A 21,423-nucleotide genomic window follows, 5' to 3' on the forward strand; every position below is an offset into this window, starting at 1 on the left:
GGCACCTCCTGAAGACGTTGTTATTTCAAGAGGCCTTCCTTGCACGACCAGCTGTGGTTTGTTAAATTCCACTTTGTTGGCGTTTGTCTTTTAAAAAAAAATGTTTAAACTTTTTTAACCTGTTGTTTTATTATTTTATCATGTTGTTCACTGCTCTGAAATCTTCTGATGTGGAGCGATATAGATATAAATATATAAAAAATAAAAATAATAGGGACCCCTGGAGGGCCTGATTTGCCCCCCGGGCCTGAGGTTGCCCAACCCTGTCTTACAGCAAATCTCAGAAGAGACTAGCAAAATCAAGGAACCGCTCTGACTGATATGAACAGTGAAAATCCACTCTCATCCATGGAAGTTAGGGCCAAGCTACGTGTTACTCACAGACAGCCAGTGTGGTGCAGTGGCTAGAGTGTTGGACTGGGAGCCAGGAGATCCAGGTTCTAATCCCCACTCAGCCATGGAAGCTCACTGGGTGACTTAGGGCTAGTCACAGACTCTCAGCCCAACCTACCTCACAAGGTTGTTGTTGTGAGGATAAAATGGAGGAGGGGGAAGATTATGTATGCCACCTTGGGTTCCTTAAGGAGGAAAAAAAGCAGGATATAAATGTAATAAAATAAATTAATTCCCACCCGTCCCTCATACAAACATGGTTTTTGCTTTTGTAACCCTGATGAAGTTGCTTCCATGTTCATCACCTGTAAGGGGGAGTTTGTTGTTGTTTATTTGGTCAGTCGCTTCCGTCTCTTCGTGACTTCATGGACCAGCCCACGCCAGAGCTTCCTGTCGGCCGTCGCCACCCCCAGCTCCCCCAAGGTCGAGTCCGTCACCACCAGAATATCATCCATCCACCTTGCCCTTGGTCGGCCCCTCTTCCTTTTGCCTTCCACTTTCCCTAGCATCAACATCTTCTCCAGGGTATCCTGTCTTCTCATTATGTGGCCAAAGGACTTCAGTTTTGCCTTTAAGATCATTCCCTCAAGTGAGCAGTCTGGCTTTATTTCCTGGAGTATGGACTGGTTTGATCTTCTTGCAGTCCAAGGCACTCTCAGAATTTTCCTCCAGCACCACAGTTGTAAGGGGGAGGGGGGGGGGGCAAAATACCTCAGTCAGCCCAACCAGCAGCAGAAGAAGCTTCACACAAGGAAAAGGCCTGTGGCCTGGGATTTACTTACTGAGACTTGTCCCTAATTTTACAGATTACAGACCCAAACTGCAATATTAGCAAGAGGAGGCCTCTTCAGCATCTCTGTGGGAGAAGAGGACTTTGTTGAGGACTCCTAAAGCATTTTGTGGGTTTTCACTTTGTTCCTCTGGTGGATTCCACACACACCCTTTCTGCTTGTATGAAGTGTACTTTCTTGGAGGGGTAATGAAGAAATGGGAATTGTACTGTTGCTTACTACATGTTGCAAGTTATTTTGTTTTACAAATTTGTGATAAAATACCTGTGAATATTTGATCTATCTGATTTTGTGTGTTTTTTCCCTTGAAGCAACTTTATGATTTTAGAGCCACACAGAGTAAAATATTTGAACTAATGTGTGAACTGTGTTACCAGTTGTCAAGGTAACATACATTTTGGCGCTTGACCTGTTGTGGCCTATTAATATAAAACCCTCCAATTCATGAAAGTTCCTAGTTAAAAGAAACAGAAAAAATCAGTGTGCTTTGATAGCTTGATTGCATAAATATATCACTGGGATAGCAATGGAACCTTATAAGATGGATCAATTTGATCCAGACTGCTCAGTTAGGCTGTGAGTGATTCATCCTACAGTTACTGATAAAGAGTTAATTAGAGCTTTGAATGAATATGGTACTCTTACTAAATTTAAAAGAATTCAAGGTACAATTCAAGGTACAGCAATTTGTGAATATAGTAAACAAAATGTGCAGCTAAAATGATATGGTCAGCAAGTGAATGGTTTAAACTGAATGGTAAATGGGATGTGTTTCCTTTGATAAACAATGACACTTCTCCTTGTGGCCCAGATAACCCCAGGGCAGCCCTAAGCGAGGATATCATTGCCACTTCTCAGACAAATATAGCTGCAACTTCAGCTCCTTCAGGCAAGTTTATACAGACACACATCTTGAGAACTCACTCACATCCACCTTTTTCAGCATCCCAGAGGAAGTGCATAAGGTGGTTGTAGAACATATAGTGAAGCCTTCAGATGGGTCCAGCAGTTACCATCATATGTCCTACAAATTAAACTGCTCTTCAGGACTTTCTATGCAACCTTGTGGAGCGCTAGACTTTGAGACATGGAAGCTACAAATACAACAGCTCTTGGGTGACTCTAAGTTATCTTCCAAAGGCAACATGAGGAGGTGAATAGAAAGTTTATATCCTCCAGCTTTAAATAAGGCATTCAGTGCAGGACAGTCTATAAAGCTGAGGAATATTTAGACATGCTGGAAAAGAAGTATGGCCCTGTAGCTAGTGATGAACTGTATGCTGAGTTCTTAGAGACTTTTCAGAAGCCTGGGGAGAGATAATCTACTTTCTGGAGCCAAGTGGTTCACTGTGTTAAATCTGAAGAGTGGTTATTATCAAACTGAAGTAGCAGAGGAAGATAGGGCCAAGACTACTTTTACCACACTAATGGGAATATGGCAGTTTAGTATGATGCCCCAGGGATTAACCAATGCCCCTGCTACATTTCAGAGGATGATGGAACAGGTCTCGAAGGATATTAACCTCATAGCTTTCTTGGGTGATCTGACTGTAGTCTCAGCAACACTAGAGGAATATGAAGAGAGACTCATGAAAGTTCTGCAGCACCTAGTAGAGCATGGTTTTAAATTTGCACCTTTTAAGTGCAAGTTTTTCCTAATGTCTGTTAAACATTTAGGCCATGTCATCTCACAAGATGGTATAAAACCTAATCCTGATAAGTTGTCTGCTTTGAAGGATTGGCCAAGCCCAAGAACAGTAAAATAAATAAGGATATTTCTAGGATTTTCAGGGTACTACTGGAGATTTGTAGAAAATTATTCAACTGTCACTAAGTCTTTAACTTCTCTTCTAGCAGGCAAGACAGAAGTGAGGAAAAAGGGGCAGCATAAAGAGAAAGAAAAACTGACAACTGCCCGAGTCCTAGGGTCTGCAGATTGGAAGTGCCCATACATATTGCATACTAATGCCAGTTTGACAGGGCTTGATGTAGCATTATGTCAGAAGCAAGCAGACTAGCTCTGAGTAATTGCCTATGGTAGCAGAAGCCTGAGGGCCAGTGGAAGGAACGATGCTGTGCATAAGCTTGAGTTTCTGTCCCTTAAATGGGCTATAACTGAAAAGTTCCATGATTATTTGTACAGGGTGAAATTTGACTTTACGTCTGACAATGACCCATTAATTTATATCCTAACAACTGCAAATTTGGATGCGGCATCTCATTGGTGGTTGGCAGCATTATTAATCTATGATTTTACCATTAAGTACAAATCAGGTAAACTGAACACAGATGCAGATGGGTTGTCACGTAGACCCCGTGAGTCAAATGTACTGCATATTAAAATCTTAAAGGAAAACATTTTGGCTTATGCCTTCTTCAGCTGCTCTGATAGGACTTCATACACACACATAAAATATACACACACGCGCCCACGCGAAGTGCACATGTATATACTATATTATCCCATTTTTCAAAAAAATATTGTTTCCTAGAGCAGCTGATATCCATCAAAACTTGAAACACAGAGGCCGTGCCCTCCTACTTACAAACTCAAAAAAGGACAAGGGAAGGGGAGCGGGGAGGGAAAAGGTAGCGGACTGGTGGTTTGACAATGCCAGAACAAAGCAGGGAGTTGTAAATAGGCACTTACTCTCCAGTATCCGAGCTTTTGAGCAGATGAGGCTGTCTTAAACCGAGGCAAGCCATGCTTCCCCCTAAACCAGAGCTATTGGCTCCAATAGGCAGCATCTCTCAGGTCTCAAATAGAATTCTTTCCCAGCCATGATACTTGAGGTGCTGGGTACTGAACCTGGAACCCTCTGCATGCAAGGCAAGCACTTTACCACTGAGCTATGGTCCCTTCCCAGTTTGTCTCCAGCGCGGTGTAGTTGTTAGAGTAGTCTTCCCCAACCTAGTGCCTTCTAGACCTGGCCATGCTGTCTGGGAACTGCAGTCAAACAAATCTGGAGGGCACAGGCTGGGGAAGGCTGGGTCAGAGAGTGTCAGACTATGAATAGAGTGCCCCAGGTTCGAATCCCCATCAGCAATTGTCAACTCTCTGCCTAGCCTATCTCTCGGGGTTGTTATGAAGATAATAGGAGGTAGGGGACCATATATACTGCCTTGAACTCCTTGAAAGAAAAGTGGAATATACATGTCATGTAATGTATAGAGCCACTAAGCGCTTTCAGTTGTACTATGTAACATTTGGTTAATAGCATGGCCTCTTGGAAGCTTCCATTCTCCCACTGTCACACCTATGCGTTCTTAAAATTCTGGAACCTGCACTGCTTAGGAGTGCTGCAAATACACCACACACACACACACACACACACTTGTTGGGGAAAAAAACACCCTCTATCCACAATTATTTTGGCATTTATATTTCTCAAGAATTGCCTTGGAAAATTGGAAAGCAGCTTGATGTATGCATTTATTTCATGCCCGGAGCAAAGTCAAAAAGTCTCCTCCTGCAATCATTAATTTATTTATATTTGGATAACCATTATTTCACTGGGAGGAGAAAAAAAGAAATCATGGGAGCAAAGCAAATGTGCAAGCTGAGTCACACATGGCCGTTCTGAATCATCTGAGAACCAAATCTTTGAAGTGACTCATCTGTTTAACTGAAATCAGGCTGCAAAGTTTCTGATTCCACCCCCTAGCAAAAAAAAAAAAACAACCCAACACCAACTAAAAACATTTATTTGTGTTTCTTCTCTTTAAAGGCAGGCTTACATTCCCTCAACCAAGTATTGTAAAGTTGGCTAGCCATGTACAAAATAAAACGGGGGTGGGGGGTGAGAATGAGATGCTAAATGGATAACTAATCAGCCAAGTGGCTGGATTTCCATTAATTTGAAGGCAGTTCCACCAAAGCCAGAATCACCCCAAGGCTAAGATCTGATTCAGGAGACTGAATGCTGCTCCACATTGTGGCTGGAGGGCTGGAACTAAAGTTGAGCAATAGCCTCCCAGACGATTGGGAAATGCCAAGTGAGGCACGTTTATGGGAGTGGACCCACACGTATGACACTCTACTTGAGCAGAACCAAGCCTGCACCACAGGAAAAAAAGATAATAAAACCACGAATGTCAGCGTGTTGACAGCAACATGGCAGCAAGCCTGCAGAGGTAGTGTAACAGCTTGGGAAAGCAATCAAGGTATACAGCGTATCCAAGATCTGGTTCACAGCAGTTGTAGCTAAAGCATGACCTGTAATTAAATGCACATGCTTACTTGCTTTGCCTATATGAAGATGGTTTCGCTCAGGAAGTTAACGAAACATGATAAACTCAAGCCAGGTTGGTCAGTGCATGCTCAGTAAAGCCAGGAGTACTCCGGAAAAGTCAAAAGTTTGCACACCATTACTTGAAGGGGCAAATGTTGCCCCTGGGAGGAGGTCTTTAATCCTCATGCCAACTGAAACACAAGCTAAGTACACATCACTGTATTCCCCATTACTACACTCTTCCCGCTCTCATCTCCTACTCTCTACAGGCCAAACTGCACCTGACTCTCAGTCATACGAAATTTTCCCTGACTCAAAATAAAATAAAATGCAGCCATGGAGGATACAAACTAAAGCACAAGATGGGCATCTTAATTCTTTTACCTGCAACCCATTTTCTTGCTACACTCACCCACCCACCCTAATGATTTTCATCTAACAAAGCAGGGGTACAGATCTTCTGGCACACTGGCCTAATCTGGTCCACGGGACACCCCGATCTGGCCTGAGCAGCCTCTTGGGATTTCCTCTTTCCATGCCACTGCTAGCAGCAAAAAAAGAACAATCTGTATCAGCTTCGCTGGTATGGGTGTGTGCAGGTGTGTGTCCACACACATACATATTTGGCCCCCAAGCCTGAGGACATGAGGTCCTCAGGGCCAAAAAGTTGCACACCCCTGATTTAAATAGAAATGCAGTATGTGTATGTCCCACTGTAGCAGAAAAGACTGTGACAGCGGCAGTATGTGTGCCTGCTCAGTCAACTGTCTAGGTGCTAATTGTGGATGGGCAACTTCAACGCCTCCCTCTACTCTCCCTTCTGATGGTTCTTATCTTTAAACTGGACTTGGCCTAAACAGCTCTTCAGACCAAGAACACCTTCGGACAAAGGATGGTCCTCTGGCAGCCCTTCAAATAGAGGACAGTCCTCTGAAATGTAGGCCCAAATTTTAGGGGTGCGCTGGGCAGGGATCCCTTAAGATCTCCCTCATGAAGGGTCCTCCACCCCTAATTGTCATCACCAGCACCCATTCCATCAGGCTGTACAGCGGGAGAGAAGAGCGGAAAGAAGGCCCCACCACCACCCCTGGAATTATTTTTCCCCTCTTCCCTCCCCATTCCGTTATCCTTGTGTGTTGCATTCTTTTAGATTGTAAACCTGCAGGGACTGTCTTGTTTAACTGATTATATGTAAGCTGCTCCGACAGCCTTTTTGGCAGAAGAACAGCATAAAAATACTTCAAATAAATAAATAAATAGCCCCCCCCCCCCCAACTGGCAGAGTTTCCTCCATCTGCTGATACTTGTCTGCCACTTACAAGTTGACAGGCAGGCTGCCTGCATGCCTGGCTATGGTGGAGCCAAGTGGAGCTCAAGCTCATGCAGCGCACCAACACTCATCAGTGCTGCCAACGTAACCATGTTGCCCCTGCTATGTGTACATTATGGCAGGGCTGGCATAATTAAAAAGCTGGTGAGTTCAGGCCCACTATGCAAGTCTGGAACTCCACTTGGCCCTGACACCAGACTGCCCCCCAGTCCCTGCTGGCCGCCCAGCCTTGCCACCACCACCACCACCACACACACCCCGCATCCCCATCACTTATCAGTTGACAGTGCCAAGCAAAGCTGTGGCCCATATGCCCAAAATTGCCAGCACCTGGCATCTTACTTACATCAACCCTGCCCCCCAATGTACAAATCTCAGGGCATAATTAAGGTGACGATGCCAGCAAGTTCTGGCATGCTGCGTGGAATCAAGAGATCCACTCTGTGCCACTGCCAGAGCCAGCTATCCTCCCAGACCACACTACCCAGCTGAACCACATGAGCAGCAGTGGTGGGCCCTAGCATTTGCCCAAATATGCCATCTGCCTGGGAATCCCACCCACACTCCTTTAAGGCCCATCCTGGAAGAAAGGACTGGATATAAATGTAATAAACAATTTAACATATTTCTTTAAACAAACTCTCTTCCCCAGACCCATCTTCCACCCTAGTCTGTAAGACAAAGAAAATGAGGGTCAAAGTAAATGCAATTGAGTGTCACATATAGTTTGGCCCCAAATTGAAGCTGTAAGCTCATCAAGGCAGGGGGCCTATTTTGAAAAGCACCTGTCAGGGTGGAAACTGAGCCCATAGAGCCCCAGAACAGTTCTGATTCTGAGGAAGAGCAACAACCCGTGGGAGAGGAGCTCGCTCATCTCTCACAGGCACAGCGGCAGGGAGAGATTCCCCCTGCCTGCATTCCTGAGAGAGATAGTGACCCTAGCAGCAAGAGAGCGGGGGATGGGGCCTTGCTGGACACTCGGCGCAGACGCAGGGAGCGGTGCCAGATGGAGGGCGCCGAGAGGAGGCGCTCTGCTCGCTTGGTGCTAAAACAACGGTCGCGTTCCGAGGACCCAAGGGTTAGAGGGAGGACCTCTCCATAGCCCATAAGTTCAGGGTCTTCCCATGGTTCCCCTTCAAACGAGGATCAACTGCCTTACCTGGAGCTTAGGCTACTCTGCTAACTACCCCAGTGCAGTTCCTTGCTTAGTCGCTGGTGATTAGCATCTGAAAGAGTCATTAAGTTGTAATGGAATAAAGCCTTGGAAAGAATCCCTTTCGTCTGTGTCTTGAGTTGGCTATTGGAGGGGACTGTAAGAGGCAGCAAGGGTGCTCCTGACAGCACCACGTACATCAACTGTGCTATATTTTAAAAATATGTAAAAAATCATATTTAGTAGCTTCAGTCGTTTAAAGCCAATGAAGACTAAGATAAGTTACATGCTTACTTGACATATATGACTGTAGTGATCAACAACCCTGTAAGGTAGGCTGGTATTCTTCCCTCACCCCCATCCCAATATTAACAATGGGGAAAGAAGCTAAGAGACAGGGTCTTGATTTGCCTAATAAGACCACACAGTGAGTTCGTAGCAGAGGTGACATTTCAAATTTGCACTGAGAACTTCCAGCTCTTAACTGCTATTCTTAACAATTCATAGCTCTCTAAATAATTTTGGGGGGAAATACGAAAGATAAAGAGTGCAAAATCAAGCTAAGTATTTGATTCAGAAGTTCAGGCGCTGGTTTCAAAGCACAGTAGGTGCAAAATATCATCATCATCATTATTAAATATAGCTTCAAGGACGCGCTATGGTCCATGGGGTCACGAAGAGTCGGACACGACTGAACGACTGAACGACAAAAGCAGCTTGCAGGGCTGGGGGATTTAGCAGAAAAACAGTATGGGGGGGATTAAATTAAATCAGAGTGTGGTGCATCAGGGCCCCTCACAATTGCTCTTAGGTAGAAAGAGAGAGAGAATTCCAAGCACAAGATTCAAAGATGCATGTAACCTCGCATCTAGTTTGACCCCAAAATGCAGAATAAAACACCATTACAGTAAAAGGTGGTTTGCAGATTTCCTCATAAGAAAAGAAAATCCCTCCCCTAAAAAGGTACTTACAAGCTAAATTTCGACAGTGGAAAGACAACAGGTAGCAAAGGAGAAATACTAGCAAATGCAACTACATGTTCTTAGGCTTTGTTGCTGGATAGTGGGGAACAGATCACTGTTTAAACTCCCCCACCTGAGCAATCCCATCCCCAGATCTTAGCAGACAGGGAGGGGGGTTTAAACCTCCCCATACCAGCATGCTGATATGTAGAGGGGGGGGGAAGTGTACGTGCACGCATGTGTATGGCCCTCAACCACACCATTCAGCACTGCATAAAGCCCTTGGGTCAAAAAAATAGCTCAGCCCTGATTTAAAGGCAGGGGGTGCCACATAAGCAGTCGGGGGGGGGGGCTAGAGCACATGGACAGAGTTCTGAATGTGAGAGGACTTTTGTATGTCTGTGGAACTAAACTGGCTTACTGACTATTTGCAATGCTCAAGAGAAATGTTTGGTTGCAGTTTCCTGGCAATACACAGAAGGATGGGAAGCAAGCAGCCTATAAATGCAATTCATCCTTTAGATCCTCTGCTTAAACACCATACCTCTATGTGCCCAAGATACATTTATAGCTTCATTTCTACTGAGGAAATGTACTCATTATTGTGCCCCAGGCATTTTATTTTACACTGAAACAATACTGTCAACACCAGTACTGTATGAGTACCAATAATTGTTGCTTATCAGGAGCACTGCTGTATTTCAACAGTAAATCAGAAGGATCAAAATTCTGCTTCTGTTAAATGTAAAAAAAGAAGCAGGCAGACAGACCAGTTTATCTAGCTGCAGATGTATTCATGAAAGTCTGGAAAAGTGTTCGGGAAGAGATGGGATTATCTTTAAATGCCCTAAATCCTGGTTAAGAGCTGTTTTGGCACTGTTAGCAAGTGGCAGCAGAGCTGGGCCCTGCAGGATATGTTAGTGGTGTGTGCATGCTGCAATTACGCAGAAATATAGGGGGAAATTCCAAATCTGATGCAGCATTCACCTTCCTGGAAAGTCTCAGTTCTCTTACTAAAGGAAGTTTCTAGCCCTTATGATTGCACAGATATGCTTGAAAGTGAAATTCCAGAAATCAGAGAAGTTAGTAAGATTTCCAGGCCTTTGGGACAGGGCTTCTGTGCCCTCCCTTATGCAAACTAGTAAAAAAAAGACTAATTATGCACATTTACGCAACTGCATAATGTATGCAGGTGGCAGCTTTTCTTGGCACTGAATCTGCAGTGACTGGGTGCAGAATTGTTTCGAGCACACAATGCACACAGCTCAAACCTCTTCATGATTTCTCGATTGTTCTTCAGCACTTTATACTCATTTATTCAGGCTTACAGAGGGCTTGAACGCTTCATACATGCATGCCCATGATTTGACTGGTCATCACTTCATGACTAGGAGCTGAATGCAAAACCCAACTCAACTGAGCTGAGAGCTGGAAGCGGGGACTCCCAAGTGATAGCTCATATGCCCCGTTGAAGGGGCAGACAATAAAAAAGAGGCCCTCAGGAAACCACAAGAGAGCACATAAAAGGTTCTACAGGCTCTGGAAATGCCTACTAAGTACACATAGGCCAAGCAATAGAATGTGGGCCCATTGCACCCCAAGAACATGAGCCAATCAGGAAACAGAAGACCCCTGCAGGAGCTATCTAGTGGTTTGGGGAATTTGGGATTGAAGAATTTGGGGCTTGGTTGACAAAGCACAGGGCCCAATAAATATAGATGAAGAGGAACTGTTGAACCTGGCAAGACCAAGATCCCAGGGGATCAGGCATGGTACTTGTCATCCATTTTTATATTGCTACAGCAAGGCAGTGTTCTTATAAAAAGTTATCAGACGTCTAGAGAAGGGACATAAAAGGTAAACAAAATGATCGTGGAATTGGTGTTATCTTCCGTATAAGAAAATGTGGGAAAAGTGGTGCCTTTTTGTTTAGAAAGAAGATTATCGGGGGGGGGGGGGATGTTACAGAAGTGTGTGAAATTATTAATTGTATGGAGGAAGTCGCGGGGGGGATCATTCTCCTACAGAATATTAGAACTCAAAGTCACAAAGAAGTTGATGGGCTACGATTCAGGACAGGCAAAAGAAAGTACATCTACACACAATGCTTAACTCACTTCTGGAATTCACTTATCACAAGATGTGCTGGTGAACACTAGCTTTAGACCAGCCTTCCCCAACCTGGTGCCTTCCAGATGTGTGGAACTACAACTCCCATCATCCTTGATAGGAACTGATGGAAGTTGTACTCCAACACATCTGGAGAGTTCCTGGTTGGGGATGGTTGTATTTAAAACACTCACAGAGGAATGGCCTAGCAACAGATTTTAGCCACAACTTGCCAAATTGAGCTTCTGCAATCAGAGACATCATGCTACCAATTCCAGAAGGAAAACAATACAGGGACATCTCTTACATTATTTCCTACCTGTGAGCTTCTCATGGCATTTGGTTAACCACTGTCAGACGAGGAATGCTAGACCCTTTATCTCATCTAGCAAGTCAAGTTGTACGTTCTTATTGTCATGCCCCCGCTTGGGGATTCCTTTTCAGAGGAGAACCCGGAGCCCCCAGTAACCGGTGACACTCAGGAATCACTCATGCCAGTGGGCCAGGAGAAGCCTGGGCCCTTGGGGGACATTGCCAAAGATCTAGTCTCGCAACCCCAGGAAGAAGGGAGATCTGTTTTAGAAGCAGAGGCATAATGATCACTGAGCTTCCGGGAGTGATGACGACTGAAAAGGCAGGCCAGAGTCCTTACATTCAGGAAAAGTGCACAGTTATAGCAAAAGGATGCCTTGTAAGTAAAGGGGTTCCTCATGTGTAGGGGTCCTCCTCGCAAGGACTTCTTCCAAGAGGCTACCAAGAAGATATTGCTAAACTTTAGATGGAGTTCTGGCAGCTCGTCTTAAAAGCTGGAGTTCCAGGCTGGGAGAGTTGCTGGAACAACGTCTCTGCACCAGCTCTAGACCCAGTATACCTTGCCTCCATAGGGCTTCCTCTGATGGAACTCTTATAAGTAACCTTGGACTGCCTTCTACTAGTCTTCTCACTAATCCACTGTGCTCTAAGAACTTTGCTGGCCTTAACCTTAGACTGCCTTGACCTTGCTATTTGACTGCTCCTTCACTGTACAGAACTTTGGGGGGTTAACTTTGGACCATTAGTCACTACCCTAGACCCTCTCCAAATCCAATCCCCCGTGAAGAGGACACTTATGGGAACTGTGGTTATAAAACAGAATATTTTGCTAAAGATCCAGAAATGTCTAATGGCAGTCCTTGTCTCTTATATGGCAATATAAGTTCATTGAAATGCACATTTTGCTTTTCTTCACCCAGCAGCAACCACCAAATATCAACAGCCTCACCGCTTCCTCTCTTTGTTATGGGCCTACCCATTATTTCATTCACCCACCAGGATTCTTGTTCTCAGATAATATTCCTATATAGACAGACTTTTTTCTCCATAAATTCTGCAAACTGGAAGGGTGGCTCACGTTGTCCTTTCTTGATTAGGCCATACATAACTTTCAAAATTCATGGGAAGCTACAATGGGCTCTGTAGGGGGCATTCATTAAAATATACATCCTCAGTCGATACCCACCTCCAAAAACACAGCTGAGGCAATCCTTTGACAGCAATAAACTTCAATACAGTAAATTGTGATGATACTTCTTAAAAACCTAGCGAAAAATGTTCCTCATTATGATAGGTGGGATGTGTATAACATCTGCACCATGTGGAAAGCTTTGTTGTTCAGTCGCTAAGTCATGTCTGACTCTTTGTGACCCCATGGACCATAGCATGCCAGGCCTTCCTGTCCTCCGTTCTCTCCCGGAGCGTGCTCAAGTTCATATTCATTGCATCGGTAATGCTATCTAGCCATCTCATCCTCTGCCGTCCCCTTCTCCTTTTGCCTTCAATCTTTCCCAGCATCAGGGTCTTTTCCAGGGAGTTTTCTCTTCGCATTAGGCGGCCAAAATATTTGAGCTTCAGCTTCAGGATCTGTCCTTCCAATGAGCAGTCAGGGTTGATTTCCTTTAGGATGGACTGATTGGACCTCCTTGCAGTCCAAGGGACTCGTAAGAGTCTTCTCCAGCACCACAGTTCAAAACCATCAATTCTTTGGCACCCAGCCTTCCTTATAGTCCAGCTCTCACAGCCATACATTACTACTGGGAAAACCATAGCTTTGATTATATGGACCTTTGTCGAAAAGGTGATGTCTCTGCTTCTTACTATGCTGTCTAGGTTTGCCATAGCTTTCCTCCCAAGGAGCAAGCGTCTTTTAATTTCATGGCTACTGTCACCGTCTGCGGTGATCTTGGAGCCCAAGAAAGTAAAATCTGTCACTGCTTCCATTTCTTTCCCTTCTATATGCCAGGAAGTGATGGGGCCAGATGCCATGATCTTCGTTTTTGTAATGCTGGGTTTCAAACCAGCTTTTGCACTCTCCACTTTCACCCTCAACAAGAGGCTCTTTAGATCCTCTTCGCTTTCTGCCATTAGGGTGGTATTGTCTGCGTATCTGAGGTTGTTGATAATTCTCCCGGCGATCTGTAAATTGCTGGGGATAAGGGGTAGGCATTCTCACACTAAAACACATGCACACCTTCACATGAATCTTTGTGTTCAGTGCCCTTCTGTAAGTGAAAGGTAGACTATGCAGAACGTAAGAATAGTTCTGCTGGATTAAACCAATGGTCTATTTAGCCCAGCATTCTGTTAACACAATGGTCAACCAGCTGTCTATGAGAAACCCACAAGTAGGACATGAGTGCAATAGCGCCCTCCTGCTCATGTTTCCCAGGAACTGGCATACAGGCACATACTGCCTCCAAGACTAGAAGTGGCACATAGCCATCATGACTAGTAGCCATTGATAGCCTAATTCTCGATGAATGTGTCTAATCTCCCCTTTTAAAGCAGCCCAAGTTGGTGGCTATGACTACATCTTGTGGTAGCAAAGCCTGCAGTTTAACTGTGTGCTGTGTGTAGAAATATTTCCTTTTGTCTTTCCTGAATCTCCCACTTTTCAGCATCATTGGATGAGCCTGGCTTCTAGTATTCTAGTCTGGGTAAAAGATGTATACCAGTCAGAAAATAACTGGAGAGAACACTGCTTTTGAATTAAACATAATTGAATAATTGCTCTGAAATTTGCTAGAGTCAATTAAAAAAAAACACCCTGGCTTACATCCCTCAAGGGGAATACCTGACCTAGAGTCTCAGCACTGAAAGAGGCCAAAAAGTAAAATCAAATCCATCCTTGGGCTGCAAGAGGGTTGGGCTGGGGGAGTTAGTTCATACAGCATAACCCAAACCACAACCAGAGCAGGATATAAGATGGTGTTCTACATGAAGTTCCTAGAAACGGGCACCCAACATTTCCTTAGGAAATCTACCTAGAATTACCAAATCAAGGGAATAGTCTACTACTTCTTAACAACTTGCTAAACATCTCACTAAAAGGCAGGACATACATTTCCCACAGATCAACTCCCATGGTCCAGACCATGTCTGTTTGGATAGAGGATGTAGTTGACTAGCGATGTACATCTGTCTGCATGTTATAACTTAAAATGGGATACTTTGATTGAGACACATTTTCTTACATTATCTTAATTACTTTGTAAGCATTTTCAACAATTATCTGATGAGATCCAGCAAGGGTTGCAGCAAGAGAAACCACCATGAGGAACATATGCATGTTTTTATGCCAAGACACTCTTAAAAGTAAGATCTTATGATAAAGAGATTGATCACAAGAGCCTACTTTAAAGAGCATCTTGACATATTAACATGCATATTTTCCTCACTGTTCTTCTGGCTGCAACCGTATCTACTACAATTGCTACTAGGCCTACCATTGTAGCACTGTGTGGCAGCTGTTCACCCTATGATCTAAGAACATGCCCGTAATTAATAGCCTAATGATGGTAATAAGCACATTAAAACTGAACAATCTAATGACTTCTTCATGAACAATCACATCATCATCCATAAATTAAAACTGCAAAACCACCTTCTCTTGGCTAGAGAGACCAGCTTTTTTTACCCGTCATATCTGTGCATCACTTTCCAGAAATATCACTTGCCATTTTGGAGACCAAACTCACTGGCAGTGAAAAGTCATGGATTGTAAATTGAGCATGGATGGCCATTATAACTGCGGCTGAGGATGAGGCTGAAATTAAATTAAATTAAATCTTCCCCATCACATATAATGGTCCACCCCTCCATCACTTTTAAAAAGAAATGGGACACACAGCTAACCACAGCTGAATTCTCTTTTCCCACAATTTGATACACAAACTCCTACCCACCACCACCCAGGCTCCAATACTCATGGCCAAAACAAATAAATAATCTTTATTAATTTAAGAACATTTCTACCCTGCTTTTTGACCCCCAAGGTGGCTTCCAGATTAAACAAAAAAATTAATGTAGGAATAATAAAAATTAAAAGCAAAACACAACACATCAATTAAAATATTAAAACTGAAGAAGGAAGAGCATAAAACAACTTGATCAGTTTTAAAATGCATTACCACAACAGGAGCTGAAAACAGATTAAAAGTACAACAGAGTAAAAGAGCTTTTGTCACCCTGCTAAAACTCTTTTGGGAAAGAGTTCCACAGTCTCGGTGCCACATCCTAGAAGGCCTGTTCTCATGTACCCACCAAGTGCACCTCCTAAGGTGACAGAACATGGAACAGGGCCTCAGAAGCTGAGTATGCAAGTGTAGGTTCATACAGGAGGAGGTCTTTCAGATAACCTGGTTCCAAGCCATGTAGAGTTTCCTGGTAAATAGCCACCACTTTAAATTGTGCCCATAAACAAATCAGAAGCCAGTGCAAATGAAAAAAAAAAAACTTTTGAGAATGTTCTCAGAAGCAAATGCAGAAATCACTCTGGCTACTGCATTTTGCACCAGACGGAGTTACCGAACACTCCTCAGTGGCAGCTCCATGTAGAAGAGTACCTGGCAACAGTCAAATCTGGATGCGACAATGACATGAATGACAGTAGCAGATTTGTATGATCCATAAAGTAGCACAGCTAGTGTACAGCATGAAGCTTAGTATCGGGCTAAATGCATGGACAGGATGCACCGCCACAACTCCTGGCCTTATAGCTGTCCCCCAAGCCCACAAAGAAGGAAACCTTTGCATGTACAGCATAACATCAGCAGCAGAAGGAGCAGCCCTCCTCCCCATTGAAGCATTTAGCACAGACAGCAGTGTCAGAAAACAGCTAAAATGTTGTATCACTGACTCGGAGTCTCAACAAAAAAGCCATTCTCAACAGTCTCAACAACAACAAAAAACACATACTAGATACAAGCCCTTTAAAAAACTGAATGCTGAGCAGTGTGTTGTGCGATCAGACCATGGGGTAGGTGTGAGTCACCTGGCTAGCACCAGCAGTCCTTTTCTGTAGGTCAGGCACTCTTTGGGGGCCCCGCCTTTAGAAGAGGAGTAGAGAATTTTTTTGCTGTCAAAAGCCACATTGCCTCTGGGATAATCTGTTGGAGGCTGCCTGCTCTTCTCTTCCCACCACTCTCATCACTTTTCTCCCCACTCAGTGAGCTGCCATTGAAAGATCATTCTTGCCAGCAGTGTAAACTGAACACTTGTAGAGGGCCACAGGAAATTAAGACAAGAGTGTTGCCCACCCTGCTGGGGAACAAATCAGGTTGTGTGTGCCTTTGTTATGACTGGTGGCCCAAAGGGCCTAAGCTTTAATAAGGTGAACAATAATATACTGGGGAGAGAGGACCCAAGGAAGAAACCAAGGAGCACAGTGTCCAGGTTCCCTCACCCAGGAAGTCTCCCTTTCCCATCTCCCATGTTGTGTCTGCCTCACCTGCCATCCATCAGATGGCAGGGGACAGATGCTACAGCTTTCCTCACAGAATGCCCAGCTCTGTGTCTGTTCTGGCTCTTCTTCAGCTCACTATAAACAGCCCTGCTGAGAAAGAAAGAGAAGAGGCATACAGATTATTAAAAGGCCTGGCCCTGCCTCCTCCCTTCTGGAAGTCCCAGCTCTCCTTAGCCTCTTGGGCCACCATAGCTGGCTCCATACCCAGAAACATACCCAGAAACATTGGGAGAAACAGCAGTGGGGGAGTTTGCTGTGCATCATCACAGGACCATGAAGGGTGATTTTCTGCAGCTTCAACCATGGTGAAATGGGGTAAGGTGTTTGTAACACACTTGGGGGGGGGGCTAAGAGAAGGGTGGTGGAAACTAGGGATGGACAAACCTGTCAGTGTTGGTTTCTCTCAGTTCCTTATTTTTCTAATCTTAAATTTGGTTTGTCCTGAACTTTGAGAATTTTCTCAATCTTAACTTCTTGAACTTTGAGTGTGTGTGTTTTTTAAAAGTTTGCATGAAATTTTATGCACACTTTTCTATGCATTTCTCCTAATCTATGTACTTTGGTATGAAATTTTGACTAATACACACAATGTTTCCAAGCAAATTTCCAGTTATTAATGTTATTTCACAAATATATGCATTTGTGTGTGCACTTTTTCTTAATATATTCATTTGCATATGCATTTTTTCAGTTGGAGAACTCCTCTGTGAAATTCAGACACATCCGAATTTAGAAGGATAACTGAATTTCTGTTCACATATTGGCTCGAAAGTGTGAAATAAAGGACGTTCTCATTAAAATACAAACCAAATTAATTTCTCCCCCATCCCTAGTGGAAACACCATTTGGCATATCCTGCCACACTGGTCCAAACCTTTTCTTAAAGCTTGAGGTCAGGCTGGGTTTTGCAAACTAGAGGGGGTGAGCCAGGTTCTCCCCAGAAAACTGAGTAAAGAACAACATAAAAAATAATTCTGAACTCTTTCCGCCCTCTCCAAACAGTTTATAAAGTTAATACCTCTCATACAGTAGCAGCCACAAGTTGCAATTAAACAAGGTTACTAAGATTTGTTATATCTGATTATGAAAACAGTCATATTTGTACAGGCAGTTTGGCCCATACTAGCTGGCTAAAGGGTAAAGGAGCACAGAGGTAGAACAGGTTGGAATTTTTAGGCCAGAGATTATTAATTTTTAAAAGAAGATAAATGAAGAAACATCTGATCCCCTATCTACAAGTCTGTCTCCCTTTTCATCCCACAAAAAAGTCCTGACTCGTCTGATTATGATCTTGCACCTCAGGTTGCTGCAACACAAATCAACCTGGTTTTCTAAAATCATTTCCTTACTTCAATATCTCCTTCTCCTCAACAGCCTTATCTGAATTAGCCTTTTCCCATCTTTCCTTTACTCACTGCAATTTTAGTCTATGCCTCCACAGAGAAATGTGGGAAATACTTTTCAGCTCACAAACTTGCTATGTAAACAGAGCTCACAGCAGATTGTGGTTCTCTGGCATCCCAACCTAGTATCTTTATCCAGCAATCCCATTTTGGACCATAGGGAATCCTATACCCCAAACCTTTTTGGATCAGTGGAATTTGGAATTTTGAGTGCTGTGGGCACTCTCACAAAATGGCGGCTATGGTGAGCATGGTCAGTCACAAAACACTAATTTCCCAGAGGGCAAACAGGTAAGACTATAAGAAAAGTAACCTGCCTGAGAACCTAAGTAAAAGGCAAAGGTGGCACCTCAACACCAAAGCTTACAGCCACTCTTTAGAACCCAAATAAAGATGGGCAGCACTTGGCTTTGCAGCATGCCACCCGCCCAGTTATTTTTTAAAATTTAAAACATCCTAAGAAATAATCTAAAAATAAGGAGGGGAAGGGAGCCTCGCAGGTGCCAAGAAAGGTGCCTGGAGGAATATTGGTGCCCATGGGCGCCACATTGGAAACCACAGGCATACACAAATACAAATCTACATTTGAGTCACTACAGATCAGGGATTCTAACAGTCTTATTTAGACCAAAAGCTATGTGAGTGAGAGATCCTTACTAATCTAGAGCAACCATCAAGACATCTACCAGTAGAACCTGATCTATCTCTGCCTGCCCCAAACTAAAAGGTGTCACCTGATGAATTCGGTAGCCGAGTTTTGAAAATATTCATTTTTCTTGTTTTTAATACACGCATGTACAAAAATCACTGGCAGCCCTTACCATAGCTACCCTGCTACATTCTCTCACACAGAGAAGGACTGTTCCTTCTAAGATCATGCCTGCTGAGAGACATGTGTGCATCCTCTAAAAACAAATAATGCTTCCCCCCACCACTCCTTATTCAGAACAATTGTTCTAAATAAAGAGTGCACAATTTAGGAATGATTTGATCAATCAACACTCAAGGATTTCTTTAAATTGGGCAATAGTCCTAGAAAGCTCATATGTGTGTCCCTAGATATGGGATGTATGTGTTTCATATTTATTTTCTAGCTATACTTAGTCAGCTGTGATCAACATCCCACAGTCCAGCAAAGAGCAATACCCCAATGAATCCACAAAGCTGGGATGGCTTCTGACTGATCAAATAGCGAAAGGCCAATTTCCAGCGTCTGAAATATCTAAAACCAAATTAGGGATGAGAGAGCTCCCTCCTCCCTGCCTCAGCTCATCTTGTAATGAACTTATTCTCCACAACCCCACCCCAAGCTTTCTCGAAGAGTTTTCTAAGAAAGTTCTGGTCTGCCCGGGGTTTTCCTGAGATAGCCCAGAAAAAATAGGCCTTCAGAACAGGGATGGGGAATCACAGCCGCCTTTTCTTCTAAGCCTAATTACTGTTGGAAGGGGGTGATTTTCATCATAGTGGCAGCTGGTGAGGGAAGGACACACCCTCCCCTCATTGTACACTGCAATCACAATGAAAACTGTCACCAATGGGAGCTTTTTTTCCTAAGCCTAGTCGCCATGGAGAGGGGGCACTATTCATAATAATTGCAGGTGGGGTGGTGAGGAGCATGCAAATGGGGGTGGCCCTGCCCACCACTGCATCTGCACCTGCCCTCTTTGGTTTCAGCCCCACCCACCCATTATATGTCCCTGGGAGACCACCCTCAACATAAAAAAGGTTCCCTACCCCTGCTTTAGAGGTGCCAACCAATGCCACTCCCACCCCAGCATCCAGGACTTAATAAGGAGGATCTACAAGACCCCTCCTACTGCCAGCTAGCTCTGTATGCTGCCGTTTCCACCTCCTCCCTCACGATACATTTGCTTGAGAAGAGGGGTGGGCTGGCAGTGAACTCAATACAAGCTGATACTGGGGGTGGAATTTCCCAACTAGGGGAGTTTGGATGGCGCTATGATGTTCTCACGATTATCTATCCTCTGCTGCAGTCTCTCCTTCTGTGGTCTCTTGGGGAAATCACTGATCACCTTCACTTGTACTGGAGGGCCCACCTCTTACAAAGCTGCTAGCTTCTGGGTCACACTGCAAGCTGCTCATGACATGGATTTTCGTCAACTGAACCCTGGAAGTTAGATCGAGTTTATGTACTTTCCAATGTATAATTTCTCAACTGTGAGAGAAGGAAAAGAATGCACAACAACTGGCAACCAGCTCACACAAAACCAACCTGAGCAGTGTTAAGTTTGTTTGCCATAACCATGAGGGCTAGAAACTTACTTTGAAAAACAAATGAGAACTTGCTTTTTTAAGCATTTCATGGGAGCAACTGAAACATAAGTTAATGATCATAATCTGCTGTGTGTTTCTGTCATGCAGATTCCTAGTCCTCTTGTCTCTCTTTAGCTCAAACACACAGTGATGTGCTCACCCTTAATCACCAGATTGCCCAATGCTGAACTTCTCCTGCTGATTTCTAATGTAAGAATGCCAGGCAGGCCCCACCAAGTGCTGCAACGATGCCCTGTATCCTGCTCTCATTTTACCTGCCAGATGCAAAAGACAATTGCAGCAAGACAGAAGCTTGTTCTGCACGCATGCCAAGTAGGACACTCTGAAGGTGTTCTGCACACATGCCAAGTAAGACACTGCTGCAGATCTCTCCTTCTGTGGTCTCTTGGGGAAATCACTGATCACCTTCACTTGTACTGGAGGGCCCACCTCTTACAAAGCTGCTAGCTTCTGGGTCACACTGCAAGCTGCTCATGACATGGATTTTCGTCAACTGAACCCTGGAAGTTAGATCGAGTTTATGTACTTTCCAATGTATAATTTCTCAACTGTGAGAGAAGGAAAAGAATGCACAACAACTGGCAACCAGCTCACACAAAACCAACCTGAGCAGTGTTAAGTTTGTTTGCCATTACCATGAGGGCTAGAAACTTACTTTGAAAAACAAATGAGAACTTGCTTTTTTAAACATTTCATGGGAGCAACTGAAACATAAGTTAATGATCATAATCTGCTGTGTGTTTCTGTCATGCAGATTCCACCTGCTGGGCTCCACCAAAAAATACAATGAGACCTAAAAGGGCTTTTCATATTTTTGCAGTCACATTTGCAGTCTTGCAAACATACACACATATTATGCCCAGAGAGATAGGTTTTTATTAGGAGCCAGGGAGAGGTCTGCCTGAAGGTGGGCAGAGAGTAGATCTCCAGATATTTTGGACTTCAGCTTGACACATTCCTGACCATTTGCCATGCT

General features: G+C 44.0%; 1 protein-coding gene across 1 annotated transcript in view; it reads right to left on the reverse strand.

Annotated features, from left to right (window-relative positions):
• Positions 1–21,423, reverse strand: part of NSMCE2 (NSE2 SUMO ligase component of SMC5/6 complex) — a 290,313-nt gene that overhangs the window by 189,301 nt on the left and 79,589 nt on the right. The window lies entirely within an intron of this gene.

The sequence above is a fragment of the Heloderma suspectum genome, chromosome 4, assembly GCF_057233095.1.
Source record: "Heloderma suspectum isolate Gila_16-S chromosome 4, 16-S_ref, whole genome shotgun sequence".
NCBI classification, from domain to species: domain Eukaryota; kingdom Metazoa; phylum Chordata; class Lepidosauria; order Squamata; family Helodermatidae; genus Heloderma; species Heloderma suspectum.